Genomic DNA, 21741 nt, shown 5'->3' with positions numbered 1-21741 from the left:
CCTGAAAAATAGACATGTTTAGAATGTTCAGAAACTGGTTTAGAGCTTTGAGATCTTGAATAGATCTCACGTCCCCGTTTGGCTTGGGGACTGCGAAAAGGTTTGAGTAAAAACCCCTGAATCTTTCATCCTCTGGCACTTCTGTCTCACTCTTTGGGACCTTAAATGGTCCAGAGCCAGAAAGAGAGATCTTCTTTTTAGAGGATCTGCAGGTATATTTGACTTTACAAATTAAGGATGTGGGAACACCCGAAATTCCAGTTTGTATCCCTGCGTGATGGTGAAAAAACCCAGTTGTCCTGAATTATTTCTAGCCATGTCATCGAGAACCAAAGCAGCCTTCCCCCCACCCGATTTAGTGGGGGCACCCCATTACAAGGAAGGTTTAGAGGTAGACCTGGTATATCTCTGAGCCCAGGGTTTCTTCTGCCCTTGCACTGAAGGCTTGGTCCGAGATCCAGATGGCTGGGGCCGTCACAACTTCCTAGGATTATAAGCACTGGAAGTTTGAGCACTGGGAAACTTAAAAGAAGGATAGCAACGCACTCTTGCCCCCCTAAATCTTTCAAATATATGTATCCAGATCATCACCAAATAGGCGTTCTCCATGAAAGGGAAAGCCAGCCAGCAACCTTTTACATGGTAATTCCACAGACCAGCTTTTTAGCCATAGGATCCTGCGCATATGCACTGTCACAAGGGCAAACCGTGACATTTGCTGTATGGTGGCTTTAAGAGCATCTACTGCAAAACATAAAGTGCAAGGTAGATCTGTCAAATCTTCCACAGACTCTCCTTGAGAAGGAACCATCCTGGACACTTGCCTAATACGGTCTTTTAAAGACTGACAAACTCCTATAGCTTCTACTGCTGGTTGCATCGCAGACCCTGCAACAGCAAAGGAGGCTCTTAATAAACATTCCAACTTCTTACCGGCTGGATCTTTAAAACCTGGGCATTATCCACAGGACAAATTCAACTTTTGTCAACTGAAGAAATGGCAGCATCCACAGTAGGTATACTCCATTTTCTTGTGAATTTTTTCTTCATAGGATACAATAGTGAAAACCTTTTGGGAGGAACAAAAATCCTACCAGGATGATCCCAATCAGCATAGATTACCTGTTCCAAGAGCAGATGTAAGGGAAAAGCCTGAGGACTATGAGGAGGGTGCAATGAGTCTAGAGAGGAAAAGGAGACTTCAGGAATCTCTAAGGGAGGTAACTTTTATCCAGACCGGACCATTTCAATAACAGACTGAATCAACAATCCCTGGGATTGAGAGGCAGAGAAAAACTCCTCAGATCCTGACTCCCCAGAAGTGGAAACCTCAGCTTGATCTTCTATAGGGTCATTTACAGCTACTTCTTCCACATCCTCTGCCCAATCCTGAATTAATTCAGGGGGTGACTCAGGTGAGGGGGATCTATCACATTTCCTCCCTGCTTGCAATGCTGCAATCATGCCAGCAATCTTACCCTCAAGGCAGACTAACACTGATGTCAAATTACGTAGGTTGTGACAAAAACACTAGGAGAAGCTACTATGCCTGACAACCGTAATGGCTCAAATTGGCTAGTTGCCATTGTGACATTAGCAGCTGGTTATCCTTTTGGCCAGGAACAAGTAAGATGCACATAATCATTACCGGAATCTATCAAACAAGCCATATGTCCTTCTGGAGACATGGCACGATGATAAGAAGTATAAAAAAAAAAAAACAAGTCCTAAAGATCTCCACAAATTAAATATACTAGGCCGGTATAAACATTTCAGATATTTACGTTTTTATTTATTCATTCATAAAACATTCAAGTGTTATCCAGTAGTTGTGTTATAATTAGAACTAGGGATGAGGTTCAGGTTTGCTACCAAAACAAATCCATAGGATTTGCTGGGTTCTTGAATTGCAAACTTTTGGTCAAAAACTTCACAGTTTCATCACCAGAAATGTGGGACAAACCATGAGACATTGAATAGCCTTTCCTGCTGGTCAGCTGATCCACAAGAGCCAATAAACTGACAGAATGGATAAACCAGCCTTCTGAGTAAAAAAGGGTGGACTCACAGCAGCAATGATTGCAGTGTATGTTAATGCTGTTATGGAAAGATATTGTACTATATTATGGATTGCATTAACTGGTTCCAATAGATTACATGGGGAATTATTCTGACTCTCCACATACTCCCAGGTTCTACTCTCAGTATTCTCAAAATAGATATGAACCTTTGAGAAATGAAAGATATGAAGAGAGAGAAGAAATTTTTGAAACCCCTCAATCTAAGAAGCCCATTAAACCCGCTAAGAAATTTTTTTTAGGACAGGGCCACAAGAAAAGCAAAAAAAGAAAATAAATAGGGGCTGCAGAGGTGGCTCCAATCGTAAAAAAGGAAACACAGAAACACAGGGAATATTTAATTTAAGTGGCATAGAATTAACCAAATCAGAACAACATACCCTTAGCAAAGGTCTCAAATATGCACCAAAGAAAACCTTAAACAAATTTGAGACCTTTGTAGATATCCACAAATTCATCAGAAAATTAAATGTTAAACGACACTTTTTGTCAAAAGCTGGAGAAAGAAACGATGTCTCCTACCAGCCATCCTCCTCTATTTCCTCAGGGCTTAGAAATGCTTCATTATTTAATCTGCCAGGATTACAAAGCCAACAGGTCACTATTTTTAGAGACCTTGTGATTAGGGAATTAGAGGAGAAACCAGTGGAACATAAACCACAAACTGATTTGAAAAAGGGTATAAAACTTCTGTATGAACACAAAAACCTCATAGTGAGACCTGCTGACAAAGGGGGTGGAATCGTATTGCTCCATAAAAATGATTATTTACAAGAAATGGAGAATTTGCGTTCAGACAACAATACGTATGAGATCCTAAAAAAAGATCCCACCCCACAGTTTAAGAGAAAACTAGAAAAACTAGTACAAAAAGGTCACACTATGGGTATTTTAGACAAAAAGGAGAAAGAATTTTTGGTTCCCCTATGTCCCAGGATCCCAACGATCTACTACCTTCCAAAAATTCACAAAAGTCTAGTCAGACCACCGGGGCAGACCGATCGTAAGCGGGATCGATTCGGTCACCTCGAGAATCAGAAGGTATGTAGATTATTTTCTGCAACCATTGGTACAGAAAACCCAGCTTACCTAAAGGACACCTCACAGTGCATAAAAGAAATGACACAGCTAGAGGTCATAGGTGAAGTTTTGCTTGTTACAGCAGATGTAACCTCATTGTACACTGTGATCCCGCATGAAATGGGGTACGAAGCTGTGAGTACGTTTTTAGATACCAATTATGAAATACCTTTTAAACAAAAAAGTTTTATTTTGGAACTCCTCACCTTTGGGATGGAGCATAACTATTTTTATTACAACCAGAAATTTTATCTTCAGCGTACGGGTGTTGCAATGAGGGCTAAATTTGCCCCAAGTTTAGCCAACCTGTTTATGGCATTATGGGAAGATTGCAATATTTTCTCCAATAGAGCCAAGGAATTGGTAATATGGAGAAGATATATAGATGACACATTATTCCTTTGGCGAGGAGATGAGGAATTACTTGAGAAATACATGGACAATTTAAACTGTAACAACTGGGGAATCAGGTTCACATACCAGTACAGTAAAAGTTGTATCAACTTTCTGGATCTAACCATCTATAGAAAGGGCTCAAGTTTTGCCACTCGCTCCTATTTTAAGCCCACAGACAAAAACGGATTCATTGCCTTAGACAGTTGCCATCACCCTACCTGGTTGAACTCTGTGCCCAAAGGCCAATTTAGGAGGATCAGGAGAAACTGTACCGAGGATAAAGACTTTCAAGATCAAGCATTAGTCTTAAAAGAAAGATTCCTGGAAAAAGGTTATGAATCGCATAAACTGGATCAAGAAATACATGAGATAGGTTCAATTGAACATTCAGCCCTCACAGAGACAGTGGTGAAAAAACATTTGAGAAAGAATCTACCTCACTTTGAATATGCTTTCACCACCCAATTCTCCACGAGTTACAAATGGCTGAATCATGTTTTTTGGGGGGTCCTGCAAGAAGACAAAATTCTTGGACCAGCCATACCCCAACAGCCTAAAATCATTTTTAGGAAGGCTACTAACATTAAAGATTTAGTAGCACAAAACCCAGTGGAAAAACCCACAATTACAAGAATCTTTCCAGATATGAAAGGGTTCTTTCAATGTGGAAATTGTAGAATTTGCAAAGAAGCACACACTATAAAATGTAATAAATTTAGATCCAGCACCACAGGCAAAGAATATCCTATTAAGGAATTTATTTTATGCCACACGAAAGGTGTCACCTATCTGTTACAGTGTGAATGCAATAAACAGTATGTGGGAAGGACGATTCACACCATCAGCATACGTGTAGGTGAACACCTAGCAAATGTCTATAAAGGCTTCCCAGGACATAGTGTATCACACCACTATGCAAAATGCCATCAAAAAATCCCAAAAATATGAAAATTATTGCCATTGAAAAGTACACTCCACACTGGAGAGGAAGTAACCTCAAAAGAACGATATCCAGAAGGGAAACTTTCTGGATATTTGAACTAAAATGTTCTCGACCTCGAGGACACAATATTGAATGGGATATTAATTCCCACATCAATAATAGCTAGTTTCCTGTTTTTCATCAACATGTATATACATTATTTTATACTTCATTGTTTTTATACATTTTAGCAACATTTAGATTTTAACACACAATTTTTAATGATATTTTTATCATATTTTAAATTCCATTTATGTATTTTATGTATTTATATGTGATACCTTTTTGTCAGATTGATTGAAGTGTCGAAAGAGTTAATGTTATTTATTTTAATAATTAATAATCAAATACTTATGTGATGCACAATACCAATTTAATGCCCATTAAAATGTGAAAACAGGAAGTAATGGAAAATCTCAGGTCCGGTGTCATAAGGTCCGTACATAGAAAATAGTCAAATTGAAAATTGGGATGCGGGTTCGGTTTTTAACCAGCTATCATCACCATAATGAATTTGGATGTTAATAAGATAAATGTTCTCTCTGGATAAATCGCTGTAATTGAGGATCTGCTGTTATGAAGCTATTTCCGGCCCCGGACCTTTCTTTGCAGACACCGGAAGGGAATGACTTTTCTTTCCTGTATAAAGAGGCGGACGTGATTCCCCATACCCATTCTCAGTTGAAGTCCTATTGGAGGAAACGCGTCAGCAGGGGAGGCGTGCCGTCATTACGTCACTCGCGGTACGTGCTGCAGCCGGACGCGAGTTCTACATGAAAATTTCTCTGCTAGATCATCTGTACCACTCGTTAAATACTACATCCATGTAAGTGCAATCTGTATTTATTAATAAACATCGTCAAGGGTAATACACTATCAGCCTCCTATATATCCTTTATGCATATTGGAGCCATACTGTGGAAACTGAAAAGCCACCTCCCTGTATTGAGGGAGGAAGGGACACCGTTTTCAGCCTTATCACAGTGATTGCTGAGCCTGTTTGCTGTTGAGATTTGGTAAGAGGCCAGGTTTGCCTGTGTTGCACTGGAGGGTTTGCTCACGTTTGAAGGTGACCCAGCTTAGGATTATAACGTTGTGAACAGTTGGATCATTTCTATAGCACTTACCTTCTTCCGCCCGGTAAGGAGGAATTTCACCTGGTGGAGGGACACCTTAATTATTTTCACCACACTTTTCTTGCCAAATTCTGGATTTTTCCACATCACTGGTTTTGGTTGATTCACTCACCTAAACCTCAGCAAGAGGAGCTCTTCTTTTTTCACAAACTGATATATGATTTTATTCAAGTTTATCTTTTTATGTATATTTGTTTTTCCACCACCAATTACTCTGTTTTGATCTTTTGAGCTTTAAATCTGAGATAATTTGTATGTGGTCATAATCACATTTATTTTCATTCACACATCACTTTTAGGTGATTTCAACCCACACAGAATAAGCGCACTTTTCATTTAACACATATCCATTAGTACCCTACCTGTGTTTGCATTTCCAAATATGCAACAGGCCTTATGTTCCATAACAGCGCCTACAACTTTAAGGCATGCCCTGTTATCTGCTATTTTTATTTGAATTTGACATTGGTAGTGTACATGTCCTCTATGGCAGTGCCAAACTTCCGGCTCCTTTTGTTTGAAAACACCCTGCTTATTAACCCTAAAAATGGTCAGAATGTAATAACTAGATTCACCCCACCAATAGACTGCAATGAGATTGTGGGAAAAGTTTCTCAAACTGTTTGCAAATTAAACCCAGGCATGTTTGATAATTTATTTTAATCCAGACTTTATAAACTACCGGCTACCTAAATGAACAGGCTTCTCACTGGGCCTCTAGATGAGACTGTAGCCACCTGTAATAGGATAATGTGCTTTACTATGTCCCACAGACGGTTGGGTGGGCAAGTCTGCAGGGGAGACAGCAAGGGAGAAAGCAATTCTGCAAGCATGGAGCACACTGACCTGAATTTCCCTGGCTCATTATTAGGGATGTTGAAAAATGAAAGAACAGCTTTTGCTAGCAGGACAGTCTGACCCGAGAAGCAGCATCCCCGGTGCCTCCCAGAGCCTGCACTCCTTCAATCTCCTCTCCTGTCCTCTCCAAGCAGTGACATCAACAGGAAGACAGGCTGACCGAGGAACCAGAGGAGGAGGATGGGCGGGAGGTAGGTACATCACACCCACACACGGGCTGGGACAGGGGACCACAGTAGGGATAGTAGACAGGGCTAGGGGTCTCTCTATCACCCCCTCTCTCTCACCCCCTTTCTCTCTCCCTCTCTCTTTCCCTGTTTCTCTCCCACCCCCATCACTCTCTCCCCCTTTCTCTCTCACTTCCCTCCCTCTCTCCCCCCCCTCTCTCAACCCATCTCTCTCCCCTTCTCTCTCACACTCCCCCCCTCTCTCTCTCTCTTCCCCCTCTCTCACCCTCCCTCACCCCCTCTACCCCCCTCTCTTTCCCATCCCTGTCTCTCTCTCCCACCCACCTTTCTCTCTCTCCCCCCTCCTTCTCGCATCTCCCCTCTCTCTCCCACCCACTCTCTCTTTCTCCCCCATCTCTCTCTCACCTTCCCTCATCCCCTCTCTCCCACCCCTGTGTCTCTCTCCCACCCAACTCTTTCTCTCTTACCTCTCCTTCTACCATCCCCCTCTCTCTCCCACCCCCTCTCTCTCCTACTCCCTCCCTCTCTCCTGCCCCACATCTTCCCCCCCCCCGCTCTCTCCCACCCTCCTCTCTCTCTGCCCCACATCTTTCCCCCTCCCTCTCTCTTCCCACCTTTCTCTCTCACCCCTCTCTCTCTCGCCCCTCTCCTTTCTATCCCTCTCTCTCCCTACCCCTCTCTCTGTCTCCCCCACCCCTCATCCCTTTCCCCCCGTCTCTTACCCCTCTCTCTCCCCCTCTCTCTTTCTCTCACTCCTCTCTCCCACCCCTTCTTTCTCTCCCCCCTCTCTCTACCACCTCCATCTCTCTCGCTCACCCTCCCTCAACCCCTCTCTCTCCCCCTCACTCTCCCAGCCCCTCTCTCACCCACCCTCCTCTCTCTCTACCCCTTCTCTCTCTCTCTGCCCCACCTCTTTCCCCCTCCCTCTCTTTTCTACCCCCTAACCTCTCTCCCCTTTATCTCTCTCAGCCCCCTCTCTCTCATCTCTCTCTCCCATCCCCTCTCTCTTTCCCCCTCTCTCACCCTTCTCTCCCCCCTCTCTCTGTCTTCCCATCTTTCTCCCACCCCCTTTCTCTTTCCCTCCTCTCTCTCCCACCCCTATCGCTCTCTCACCCTCCCTCACCCCCTCTCTTTTTCACCCCCCCACCCTCCCTCAGCTCCTCTCTCTCTCACCCTCCCTCCCTCCCCCTTTCTCCCACCCCATCTATCTCACCCCCCCCGCTCTCTCACCCTTTCTCTCCCAACCCCTCTCTCTCACTTGCCTCTCTCTTACTCCCTCTCTCTCCCAACCCCTCTCTCTCACCCCCCTCTCTCCTACTCCCTCTCTCTCCCACCCCCTCTCTCTCCTACTCCCTCCCTCTCTCCTACCGCCTCTCTCTTACCTCCTCTCTCTCTCACCCCCTCTCTCTTCCACCCCCTCTCTCTTACCTTCCCTTACCCCCCCTTCTCTCACCTTCGTTCACCTCCTCTCACCTTCCCTCACCCACTGTCATTTACCTCTCCCCCACTCCCTCTGTCTCACACCTCTCTCTCTCTCTCACACCGCCCTTACTTTCATCCACCCTCACCCCCCTCTCTCTCTCTCTCACCCCCCTCTCTCACCCCTCTCTGTCACCCACCCCCTCCCTCACCCCCCACTCTCTCACTTTCCCTCTCTTTCCACCCTCTCTCTCCCTACCCCCCTTCAGTCTCTCTCCTCCCTCTCTCTCACACCCCCTTTCTCACCCCCTCTCTCTCCCATCCCCCTCTCTCACCCCCATCAATCTCTCTCTCACCACTTCTATCTCTCACCCCCTCTCTCTCTTCTGCCCTCTCTTCCACACAGGCAGGAGGAACCAAGTGGACACTAACTAACAGGTGACAGCAAGGGAGAAATACTGATCCCATCCCCCCAAGCACTGCCACTGATCCTTTCCCCCAGCATTGCCACTTATCCCTCCTCCCCCAAACCCAGCATGGATCCTATCCTCCCCGCTGCTCCCACTAATCCATCAACCCCTCAGCGCTGCCACTGATCACACCCTCCCCTCTTTCCCAGCACTGCCATTGAACCCACCCCTAGCCCTACCACTGATCCCATCTCCCCTAACACTCCCATTGATCACGCCCCCCCGACCCACAAACCAATTGGTGAGCAGCAATGATGTGCAGTAACCTCTAGCAACTAATCAACTAGCAGAAATTATGTGTTTTAACTTCTAGCAACTAATCAGTGAGCAGTAATGATGCCCTGTAACCCCTGGCAAGCAATTGCTGCCTGATCTGCTGCAAAAAATGATTTTGAGTCTAGCTTCTATTTATTGTATGTCTCAGAGCAGGTGAAGAGCAAAACTGCATGTGAGCAAGGGGCCCCCAAGAAAATGTTTGCCCAGGGTCCAATCAATATTAAAGAGGGCACTGAGGACAAGCGCCTCCTCCCCCACCCCCCTGGCCCAGTGGTTGTGGTAGTTTGTGGGTAGGGGCTTATTGGAATCTGGAAGCCCCCTTTTAAAAAAAGGGGGCACCTCGGATACTGTTCTCCTACTATGTGAATGAGTAAGGAGTGCATAGTACCACTACTCCTTCACAAAAAAAAAAAAAAATGCAACCTGGAAATAAACACCCAAACATTTGACCTTTATTAAAATTTGAAATCTTAAAAAAATTTCCCTTGTTGTAAATCCATTGTCAATCCCGATGCCTGCCAAGTTACACAATTAAAAACCTGTTGGAGCTGGTGTACCTGACCGATCCCATCGATACTGCTCATCAAATAACAGCTTCCACAGCTGTTATATGTTATCTAAGGGAAGGGGCAGGAATAGTAGGGACATTATGACCAGATAAGGCCATGGCCATATTTGGTCAATGTCTTTGCTAAATTATGGCGAGGGACCATATCTTGGCAGCAATGTCACTGTTATGCCCTGCCTACGTGTGTCAGAGACTGTGGTGGTTGGTAGGGATGCAGAAGGGGCTACATCAGCTCCTTCATTAGAAACCACTGACAGCGGGAAGCTGTTATATATACTGTAGAAAAGGTAGATGCTCCCTTCCAACTGCCCAAACTGCCAATATTCGAACTGAACTGTCAGCTCTTGTAATGCTAGGATGAAAACTATACAAACGATGCATGGATGACACCTCAGAATATGGTAAAATAAAAAAATGACCAAGTATGACTGGAATAAACACACATATTAAAAATTTCAAGGATAATGCAAGTGGAACAGAGTAAGGTAAGTATAATTTATAAAGTGTAAGTTTATTTTTTTGTTTTAATCTGCTTCCATTCATCTGTTAAAATGAAAAATGCAGCTTTGGTTGCAAAACCTATCTTACCCCAGCACTGTCCCCCACTGAAGTCCAGCGCCACTCATGATTCAAGTTGAATGATGGCCATCATCATCTAACCCACTTCCTGTGGGCCCAAACTTTTATTGACAAACCCCTGGCAGGATGCATCCATATGCAGCCTGGGCCCACAGTATATCTTGACTGAGTGACCTCTTCATAGTGAGATTTTTCAGCTTGTTGGATGAATGCAATCTGGGGCATCCTTCCTTCCTTTGAAGTTGCTGACTGCTAATGAACATTTCAATTTGATCCACTTTTAAAAAGAAATATGGCTTTTCAAAAAAATATAAAATTATACTCACCTAGACGACTGCAGCACTGATCCTAGCTGCAGCTGTCCACTGCCTCCTCCAAGACCAAGAACTGAGTAACCAAAAACTGCTAATAGCTCAGTCCTGGGTCCTCAGCGTGCAGAGAGCTGGTGACTGCCAGGCTGTAGAGGGGGCGGGAATGGCTGACTCAGGCTCTCAGCATCTTGCTGAGAGGCTGAGCCAACTGTCAGTCCAGGCATATGGTTGGGATCTTTTCAGACCCTGGACTGCTGGACTTGGGTCTGTGACATCAGCTGACAGTAGGCTTTAGGAGTGCATTCCAAGATCTTAGGAGAAGTATAGTCAAAAAAGCTTTGGCTATACTTCTCCTTTAAAGGAAACCTGTAAGCATATACAGTGCATCCGGAAATTTTTCTTAGCGCTTCAGTTTTTCCACATTTTGTTATGGTACAGCCTTATTCCAAAATTGATTAAACTAATTTTTTTTCCTCAAAGTTCTACCAACAATACCCCATAACGACAACGTGAAAGAAGTTTGTTTTAAATCTTTGCAAATTTATTTAAAAAAAAAAAAAATGAAGAAAAAAATCACATGTACAAAAGTATTCACAGCCTTTGCCATGGCACCTAAAATTGAGCGCAGGTGCATTCTGCTTCCAATGATTATCCATGAGATGTTTCTGCAACTTGATTGGAGTCCACCTGTGGTAAGTTCAGTTGATTGAACATGATTTGGAAAGGCACAAACCTTTCTATAGAAGGTCCCATGTTTAACAGTGTATGTCAGAGCATAAACCAAGCCATGAAGTCCAAGGAATTGCCTGTAGACCTCCGAGACAGGATTTTATTGAGGCACAGATCTGCGGATAGGTACAGAAAAATTTCTTCAGCTTTGAAGGTCCCAATGAGCCCATTGGCCTCCATCATCTGTAAATGGAAGATGTTTGGAACCACCAGGATTCTTCCTAGAGTGGTCTGTCCAGCCAAACTGGATCGGGGGAGAAGGACCTTAGTCAGGGAGATGACCAAGAACCTGATGGTCACCCTGGCAAAGCCCAAGCATTTCCCTGTGGAGAGAAGAGAACCTTCCAGAAGAACAACCATCTCTGCAGCACTCCACCAATCAGGCCTGTATGCTAGAGTGGCCAGATGGAAGCCACTCCTCAGTAAAAGGCACATGACAGCCCGCCTTGAGTTTGCAAAAAGGCACCTGAAAGACTCTCGGACCATGAGAAACAAAATTCTCTGGTCTGACAAAACAAAGACTGAACTCTTTGGCCTGAAAGGCAAGCGTCATGTCTGGAGGAAACCAGGCAAAGCTCATCACCTGGCCAAAACCATTGCTACAGTAAAGCATGGTGGTGGGGATGTTTTTCAGCAGCAGAAACTGGGAGACTAGTCAGGATTGAGGGAAAGATGAGTGCAGCAATGTACAGAGACATCCTTGATGAAAACCTGCTCCAGAGCACTCTGGACCTCGGACTGCGACGAAGGTTCATCTTCCAGCAGGACAACGACCCCAAGCACACAGACAAGATAACAAAGGAGTGACTACGGGACAACTCTGTGACTGTCCTTGAGTGGCCCAGCCAGAGCACAGACTTGAACCGATTGAACATCTCTGGAGAGATCTGAAAATAGCTGTGTACCGATGCTCCCTATCCAACCTGATGGAGCTTGAGAGGTCCTGCAAAGAAGAATTGGAGAAATTGCCCAAAAATAGGTATGCCAAGCTTGTAGCATCATACTCAAAAAGACTTGAAGTTGTAATTAGTGCCTAAGGTGCTTCAACAAAGTATTGAGCAAAGGCTGTGAATACTTATGTACATGGGATTTTTTTCGATTTTTTTTTTTTTTCAAATTCTTTATTTATAAACAGAAAAGAGAAAGATACAACATTCGTAAAACAATGAATACTCAATAGATTCATGTGTAAGAAACCATCAGATACAAACTGCGATGCCAACAAAGGAACTCAAAGGCAGATACAGATAGGGCGCGCAGGCCGAAGTTGGCAAAAAGCAGAGATAAACATAGCAAATAATCAGTGGCTGATGGTAATGCGTAACTTCTATATGAAGCGTGAGTCACAATTATCCAAATATTTCAGTTAGAGGTATAGAAGAGAAGCAAGGGGAAAAAGAAGAGAGAGATGTAAAGGGTAGTAGATGGTGGGAAAGGGGGAGAGAGTGATGAAAAAAAAAGGAGGGGAGGGGAGTGGGGGTCAAATAGTACAACAGAGCCATCAGGGACCCTAGGGAGTGGGGGACAGCATTTGCCAGGGAGCCATTTGTTTACAAAGGGCTTTTCCCTCATCTGAGAAGACAAATTGATTCCAGAGCGCCCAAGTTTTGTTATATAGATCCCTCCTGCCCTGAGACGACAGGACCAGGTCCTCGAACGTTTCCACAGATCTAACTTTATTCAACCACATAGCCACAGAGGGGGGGCCGGTACTCTTCCAACATAGACTAATACAGGCTTTGGCAGCATTGAGGAGATGGCGCAAGATTGATTTATTTGTACTTTTTGACTGAAATTTGCGAGCAATGTAGTAAAAAGAAAGCAGGGTCATCCAGTTCATTTTTTATTTTAAATACATTTCCAAAGATTTCAATAAAAATTCTTTCACGTTGTCATTATGAATTGTCATTGTCATTACTGAAGCCATAGGATCAGCATGGCAGCCAGGGAGCTAGCATTTTCTGAAGACGAAATCATCTATCTGTCTATCTATCAATCTATCTATTTGAATGTGCAATCCTGAAATAGTTGGTGTGTTACCATTATATTCAAAGACATTAGTTTTACTTACAGGTCAAGCGGCTGATGTGTTACATGTTGATGCATTATCTCCAAAGGTTTACTTACAGATCAATCTGAGTATCAGTCCATTGCTAGTCAAACTGTTGAGCTTATTTGAGGCAGTGCAAGTGAATGATCCATCATCATTCCTGGAGACCGGGCTGATGATGAGATTGGACTGTGGAGGAGAATCACCCTGTGTGATGTGATAACGAGAATCCTGAGGTAATGGCTCTCCATTCAGTCTCCAGGAAAAACTGACCTCCGATCCCTGAGCAGAGCAGTGAAGAGACATAGATTCATCTCCAAACCAGACCAATCCTGTTGCATTACTTGTCAGCGTGACTGAGGTAACTGCAGCTGTAATCAGAAAAATACATATTTTTTTTTAATCTGTGTGTTACTTTGATCCAAGGAACTATAAGAGTAATGACTTAAAGTGGAACTAAACTGTATCTGAGCACCAGAAATCGAAAACACCATTTAATTAATTGTTAATATTCAAATCAAACTCGCACATCCATCCCTCTCTCTATGCCTTATTCTGTTGAGAAATCACTTTGGAAAAACACTCCCTAACATCTCTACCACAGCCATCTTGTAGCCATCTTAAGGGCAGATGATTAATGTAGCATTTACTTAAGGGAATCCATCTGCCCCTTAGCTCAGACATGCAGGCCGCAGGGTGTGTTTAGACGAGAAAGCCCCTCTTCTAGATGAAAGAAAAAAATGTCCATGAGTACTCCTGGGATGTATGACAGTATTTTGGCCTTGGCCAGAACAGAGGAAGAAGCTGTAGAAATGTATGAAAATGTTTAAAACAAGTAATCATTATATACTGTCTTATATACAGTCAGGTCCATAAATATTGGGACACAGACAAAATTCTAGTCTTTTTGGCTCTATACACCACCACAATGGATATGACATGAAACAAACAAGATGGGCTTTAACTGCAGACTTTCAGCTTTAATTTGAGGGTATTTACATCCAAATCAGGTGAACGGTGTAGGAATTACAACAGTTGGTATATGTGCCTCCCACAGTTTAAGGGACCAAAAGTAATGGGACAGATTAACAATCATAAATCAAAATTTCACTTTTTAATACTTGGTTGCAAATCCTTTGCAGTCAATTACAGCCTGAAGTCTGGAACGCATAGACATCACCAAATGCTGGGTTTCATCCCTGGTAATGCTTTGCCAGGCCTCTACTGCAACTGTCTTCAGTTCCTGCTTGTTCTTGGGGCATTTTCCCTTCAGTTTTGTCTTCAGCAAGTGAAATGCATGCTCAATCGGATTCAGGTCAGGTGATTGACTTGGCCATTGCATAACATTCCACTTCTTTCCCTTAAAAAACTCTTTGGTTGCTTTCGCAGTATGCTTCGGGTCATTGTCCATCTGCACTGTGAAGCATTTGGCTGAATATGAGCAGATAATATTGCCCGAAACACTTCAGAATTCATCCTGCTGCTTTTGTTAGCAGTTACATCATCAATAAATACAAGAGAACAAGTTCCATTGGTAGCCATACATGCCCACGCCATGACACTTCCACCACCATGCTTCACTGATGAGGTGGTATGCTTTGGATCATGAGCAGTTCCTTTCCTTCTCCATACTCTTCTCTTCCCATCACTCTGGTACAAGTTGATCTTGGTCTCATCTGTCCATAGGATGTTCCAGAACTGTGAAGGCTTTTTTAGATGTTGTTTGGCAAACTCTAATCTGGCCTTCCTGTTTTTGAGGCTCGCCAATGGTTTACATCTTGTGGTGAACCCTCTGTATTCACTCTGGTGAAGTCTTCTCTTGATTGTTGACTTTGACATACATACACCTACCTCCTGGAGAGTGTTCTTGATCTGGCCAACTGTTGTGAAGGGTGTTTTCTTCACCAGGGGAAGAATTCTTCGGTAATCCACCACAGTTGTTTTCCGTGGTCTTCCGGATTTTGGTGTTGCTGAACTCACTGGTGCGTTCTTTCTTTTTAAGGATGTTCCAAACAGTTGATTTGGCCACACCTAATGTTTTTGCTATCTCTCTGATGGGTTTGTTTTGTTTTTTCAGCCTAATGATGGCTTGCTTCACTGTTAGTTACAGCTTTTTCGATCTCATATTGAGAGCGACAGCAACAGATTCCAAATGCAAATAGCACACTTGAAATGAACTCTGGACCTTTTATCTGCTCCTTGTAAATGGGATATTGAGGGAATAACCCACACCTGGCAATGGAACAGCCGAGCAGCTAATTGTCCCATAACTTTTGGTCCCTTAAAAAGTGGGAGGCACATATACAAACTGTTGTAATTCCTACAGCTTTCACCTGATTTGGATGTAAATACCCTCAAATTAAAGCTGAAAGTCTACAGTTAAAGCACATCTTGTTTGTTTCATTTCAAATCCATTGTGGTGGTGTATAGAGCCAAAAAGATTAGAATAGTGTTGATGTCCCAATATTTATGGACCTGACTGTATTTACTAAGACTAGCAGCATAAGGATTAAAAATAGTTAATGATGATTCAGAGAGTAAAGTCCACATTATTAAATAACTAAGCTGTTACCTTCAACCATAAAAAAATTCTCAATTGTCAGCAGGTAACTTCTCTTACCTTTCAACTTGCACACTACTACAACTTTTATGTATTCATAAGCTAGTGCAAGTGCCACATAAGAGCTTTTCTACACCATACCTTCAACTTACATGCCAAATAGGCAGCAATCCAGGCGGTGTCCAGCAAAGGGCTCTGCCTTTGTGCTTCCTAGGTTTCTGAGACCCACAGAGAGTAAACCAAAAATTGCATGATAAGGTCTTCTGCTCCAATTTAGTTTTACAGAACTCAACATTGTCAAATGCTATTTTTATCTCTTAAACCCTTTTAACTTTAGAAGGGGCATTCACAGAGTTTGTCCTAACATATGATTAACCCCCGCTGCTGAGGTTACAAGACAAGAGGAGGCCTTGAGTGGTGATGTTGTGTTTTCAACAAACCACATTTCGTTGAGGACTTTATGGTGCAGCCTTATTACAGCCTATTATAAATTTTAAATAAAAAGCTCCTGTCAAAAAAAAAAAAAAAGAAGAAGAAAGAAAGAAAATTCTGCATTGCATGGAGAACAGAAAGACAGCTAGCAACAGGGTCTATATATCTAAAACCCTTGGGTATAAATAAAGTGCAGAACCTATAGCAATGCAATATTTAAAAAAAAAGTTAAACTATTCAAAATTTGAATAAATAAATAAAATAAATTAAAAACGTGCAAATAATCAATATACAGTATAGTGCAATTATACTCTTAAATATTTGAAATGTGCAATTCATCAATAAAAAGTAAAGTTCATCAATTACAACTGAATATATTTCTCTCCTCCATGTACTGTATGTGCTCTGTGTCTTACTCCTGTGTTGATATAATGCAGCAAACATGAGTTCTTTGAGACATTTTCATTTAAAACAAACCCTACATTTGCTTAGTTTTTACAGCAAAGCTTAAAACTGATGACTTGTGCCAACCAATACCAATTAATTTACAATGTATTGCTGCAGGGTCCTCCAGGAGCCCATATACCTATGGTATACATTGTTCTAGTTGTCAAAAAGTAGTAGCATTGGGGAATAATCTCAGGGAATCCCACAAAACATTACCGGGCACCCACATTGCATTAGGTTGCTGAGACCCCAGTTTGCACTGTGCAATGCTCATGGGGTATACTTTTGTGTAGACGTTTGTAAAAGTCAAAATTTGGATACAATAAGGGCCCTTTCACACTGGGGCTTCGTATGTCCGCAAATCATCCTATTTTTTTGCGGATGATTTGCGGACATAATGTAAGTCAATGGCATTGCGGATGTTAGCGGAATACCATCTGCTGACATCCGATTTTCTTCCTTTCAGTTCTGTTCCGTTTTTTGGAACGGAACAGATCCCTATTTTTCCTCTGTTCAAAAAACGGAAAGGAAGGAAAATCGGATGTCAGCAGTGTCATCCGCTGACATCCGCAATGCCCATAGACTTACATTATGTCTGCATATCATCCGCAAACGGATGGGATGATATGCGGACTTACGGAGCGGATGACACAACTGTCATCCGCTCCGTGAAAAAAAAAACGTCCTGCAACGGACAAAAACAGCGGAGCGGCTGTGTGAAAGAGCCCTAAACCGGTTACCTGTCACTGTGAAGCACCACTAAAGCTCTTAAGGGCTTTTAAGGAGGAGAATTTATTTTGTGTCATGGTGAGCCTTTCCAAGGACAACAGAAAGAGTTGGAAAATGTTAAACTTTCAAAACCTAGAAAGGGGGAAACAAATCCTTCCTATGGGGGGTAAGGAATAGGACTGAAGGTAACATATGGAAAGGGAAGAAGGTTTGGATCAAGACTGCGAGATGTAGACAATGTGATACCAGATGTGAGAGGGGTTACCTTAATCCCAAGATGTTTAAAGTAAGTGGTATATTCTATTAAATTTGTACAAGTAAAACCACCTCAGGCAGGAGATTTCCTTTGTTCTCTTAATTGTACACATAAGGTCCTTTGGCAGTTTGAGATTGTTTTTCCTGGCAAATCATTAAGAGCAAGAATACATGCCATGGCCGCGTTATCTATGTAATGATTAGGGAATTCTTGTACATCTTTAGAAATATGTTATGATGGAGAAGGAAGAAGGCTTCTGGGTAGACCATCTGGCTTGGTGCACACATGGACTTTTACTCTCTCTTATTCTTCTCCTTCCTCCATACTCTCTGTTGTACATGCTTGCTAATGCCTGGGACCAGGCAAGGCTGCATTCTTGTAACATTACAGTGGTTCCCCCAGACTTAGAAGCCCTTAACCCCAGTGTCTTTGTATCGTAACCTGAAGCGGTCATACAGGTGCCTCCCACAATACATACACATGCTCAGGATGCAACATTTTGAAAGAGATATAATAGAGCAGTGTCCTGTTCCTCCAGTCCAGCTTGACTCTGCCACCTATCTCCAAGTGACAGAACGGGGTCCTGCCATGCACTAGCATGGACCCCATGCACATGCATAATTAACTCTTTCCTCTACAATACCATAAGACTAGTTTTGTAGGGTCTACACCTTGCAGGTCCGATTGCTGGGGCACCGACAGCTTCCATTACTATGCATGAGACCCTTCACCCCTGCCTGGCTGTTATATCATCCTTATCCAATTATTTTCTTTTGTACTTGTTGCCTCTAGCAATAGCATGTAACCACTTCACCTCGTGTTTGTGCATTACATGCCCTGTTCTTTCATATACCATTACCACCATGTACCCATTTAGGTAACTTCAGACCAAGCATGACAATGTCAGCAGCTGTTAGAGACTGAAGAGCAAATGGCATGGTAGAGCATAGATAGTGTATGCCTCGCTGGGCCTTGTTTTGATCAAAGTGTTTTAAAGAGCGTCTCAGAAGTCGAAGAAGGAAGGGGCAAGTAAGGAGCTCAGGAACTGATGGAGTTTGAGAATTGTCCAGAAACCTAGAGAAGCATAGATGGAGTCTTTTGGTGACCTCAATAGCTTGTCAGGAGGTGGACAATTGAAAGTACCTCAGTGATGGCATCATCAGATTCATGCACCCGTTCCTGACAAATACATGAATTGGGTTCAAGCACCTTCACTTTTAGTGCTGTGCCCCAACAGAATTCTGAAGGGTGTCAATGACAATCTTTATGGATTCTCCAGAGAGTTTCTTTATTTTTTTTCCTGTCAGTCTCCATGGCAGCCTACGTGTGGGTTAACCCTGCCTCCACTCCAAGGGTATAGGACCCCCCTCCCATAAATTTCAGCTCTCAGGTACAGCAGGTGTTCCTTTTTTGTCCTCCTCCAAGGACCTACAATTCTGATTTCTTACTATTGTCCGGCTTACCTCAGGATACTTTGGATGGTGTCTGCATGTCCAGGGCCCAGCTACGGGCGGGTGAGTGACCTTTAAAATTCCCCTGCTCTCTGCGGTTGACTGAAGCTTGGCCGGCATTTTCTGACAGGGTCTGAAGTTTCTCATTACATCTCTTCATGGCAGCGGTATTTGTCATTTATGTATTCTCTGTTTGTGTCTTTCTCTATCACTGTGCGCCATTTGTTATGGCCCCAATGGCGCTGGAACGCTTCCTGCGTTCCAGCAACCCTTCCTCTTCCTCCTCTGCTTCCTGCGACCAATCGGTGGACGTTTCGTAGTCCCGCACATGCGCAGTGCGTCGCGAACGAAGCCGAGGCTTGGTTCGTGCATGCGCACTAGCGATCACGGCTGCATCACCGCTGACATCATTCCGGCGGGGGATTTAAGCAGCTGTCGGTTCCCCTGTACTTCGGGAAGTACTGTGGGCGTTGCGGCAGCTTCCCTGTGTATTTGGATTCCTTGCTACAGGTATGTGCAATGGATACTTGACTGCAGAGGGGGGGGGGGGATGGTTTGCTACCTCACACTGTATCACTATATTATCTTGGTGTCTGATGTGTATTACCTTTCTTTATCAGTCTGGTTGTTGGTCTGAAGTATGGATCCTGCGTCACCGCCCTCCTGTGGCCAGTCCTCTCACATCAGGTGGGTGCTGGCATTTTTAAGGGGGGGGCAGGGGAGGGCTAGCTGGTCCCTGTTTCATGGCTAAATCCAGTGTCTCCTCGACTTTCTCTTTTTCCATCATCTCTTCCAGGCCTGGTTTATCCTAAGAAAGAGACCCTGTCAGACCTTGTGGGAGTTCATCCTCCAGATCAAAGCGCCATGAATCTCCATCAGGGAGTAGGCAGCAGGGGAGATGCTCTAATTCCTCCCCCAGACACCACAAACAATACCAGAGTCACCGCACATATCAGAGCGCCTGTTGGGGTTGTGGGGCGCATGTCCCGGAGGACAAGTCCCTATGTGAGCTATGTTTTGCTCAGGCAGCCGGTGAGAGGGTGCACGAGGACCATGGATTGGAATCCCTAGCGAAGAGAATAGTGCAACAGTCCCTGAAAGAATGGGGTACGGTCCCGGCACTTGGTCCCACTACGCCCAGTTCTCCAGCGGAAGTGCAGGAAGATCAAGGCCCCTCTCAACCGAGCATTACTTCTGCAAAATCATCTGACAGTGATTCAGAAGAAGAAGGGGCAGTAGGCGGCTTTGAGTTTGCCCTGGTTTCACCCCTGATCAGAGCCATTAAGGAAGCTCTAAAATGGGAGGATCCTGTGTCTCCCCAGAAAAAGCAGCAGAAGTTCTTCAAGCACCTCGGCAAGGAGCGTGTTAACTTCCCTTCCCTCTCTGAATTACAAGAGGTGATTACTGAAGAATGGAGTAAAGGGGATAGTAAGTCTTCCCTATTTTCCAAACTTGGGAAATTGTATCCCTTCAAACCTGAAGATGTCGCCCGTTTGGAGTCTCCTCCCCTTGTGGATGCTGCAGTCACAAGATTAGCAAAGCATGTTACTTTGCCCCTGGATGATGCGGTTTCCTTCAGAGATCCCTTGGACAGAAAAATAGATCTAGACTTAAAGAGGATTTATGTTACGGCTGGAGCGGCTTGCAAGCCTGTTATGGCATTAGCAACGATGTCTAAAGCCATGGAAGTCTGGGTGTCTGATATTGAGACTAAACTTGGAAGCATCTCGGAAGAAGCTGTTGAGAGTAGTGTTGAGCGAACACGGACTGTATTATTCGTGTTCGTACCGAATAATTGGATTTTTAGTACCCGAACACGGACACGGACACTTTACTGTATGTTCGGGTAAAAATCCGTGTTCGGTCGTTTTATTTCCGGGTTTTGCATGCTTTGGCGCTCTTTTCATGGCGGGCTTTCAACAGCCAATCAACAATCGTTTAACTGGTGTGCCTTAAGCCATCCCAGCCATGCCTGCAAATGTCTCAGTAGCTGTGATTGGCCGTCTGAAGCATGTGACCAAGTCTTTATAAGTTCGAGGCAGCCGCAGCGGCGTCATTATGCTGCTTAGATTCAGGGACAGAGCACACATCAACGTGCTGGCTGCTGATTAGGGAAAGATAGGCAGGAAAAAACCATTTGTGTCCGGATAGAATTGAGGGACAGGTCGGAGTGTTTAGGCAGGGCGAGTTGTAGGCATTTTAGGGATAGAGTCTGCTGAATTATAGGGTCAGTGTCTTCTACAAACTACAATCGATATTGCTGTGTGGGGGGTGGGGTGAATCTGCACTCAATCCTGATCTACGATCTCTTCTCAATCCTGTTAGGGACAGAGTCTGCTGAATTTTAGGGAAACTGTGTTCTACAAACTACAATCGATATTGCTGTGTGGTGTGGGATTGGAGATAGGCAGGTGTCAGTGATCCACATCCATTTTTCTGTGTGTGAGCTGCAGTGAACACAATCTTTTTGGGCTGCAGTGAACACAATCTTTTTGGGCTGCAGTGAACACAATCTTTTTGGGCTGCAGTGAACACAATCTTTTTGGGCTGCAGTGAACACAATCTTTTTGGGGTGCAGTGAACAAAATCTTTTTGGGGTGCAGTGAACACAATCCTTTTTGGTGTGCAGTGAACACAATCTTTGTGGGGTGCAGTGAACAAAATCCTTTGTGGGGTGCAGTGAACACAATCTTTTTGGGGTGCAGTGAACAAAATCCTTTTTGGGGTGCAGTGAACAACATCCTTT

Source organism: Pelophylax lessonae (genome assembly GCF_965119305.1).
Source record: "Pelophylax lessonae genome assembly, chromosome: 12".
NCBI lineage: Eukaryota > Metazoa > Chordata > Amphibia > Anura > Ranidae > Pelophylax > Pelophylax lessonae.
This window is presented reverse-complemented; position numbering follows the sequence as displayed.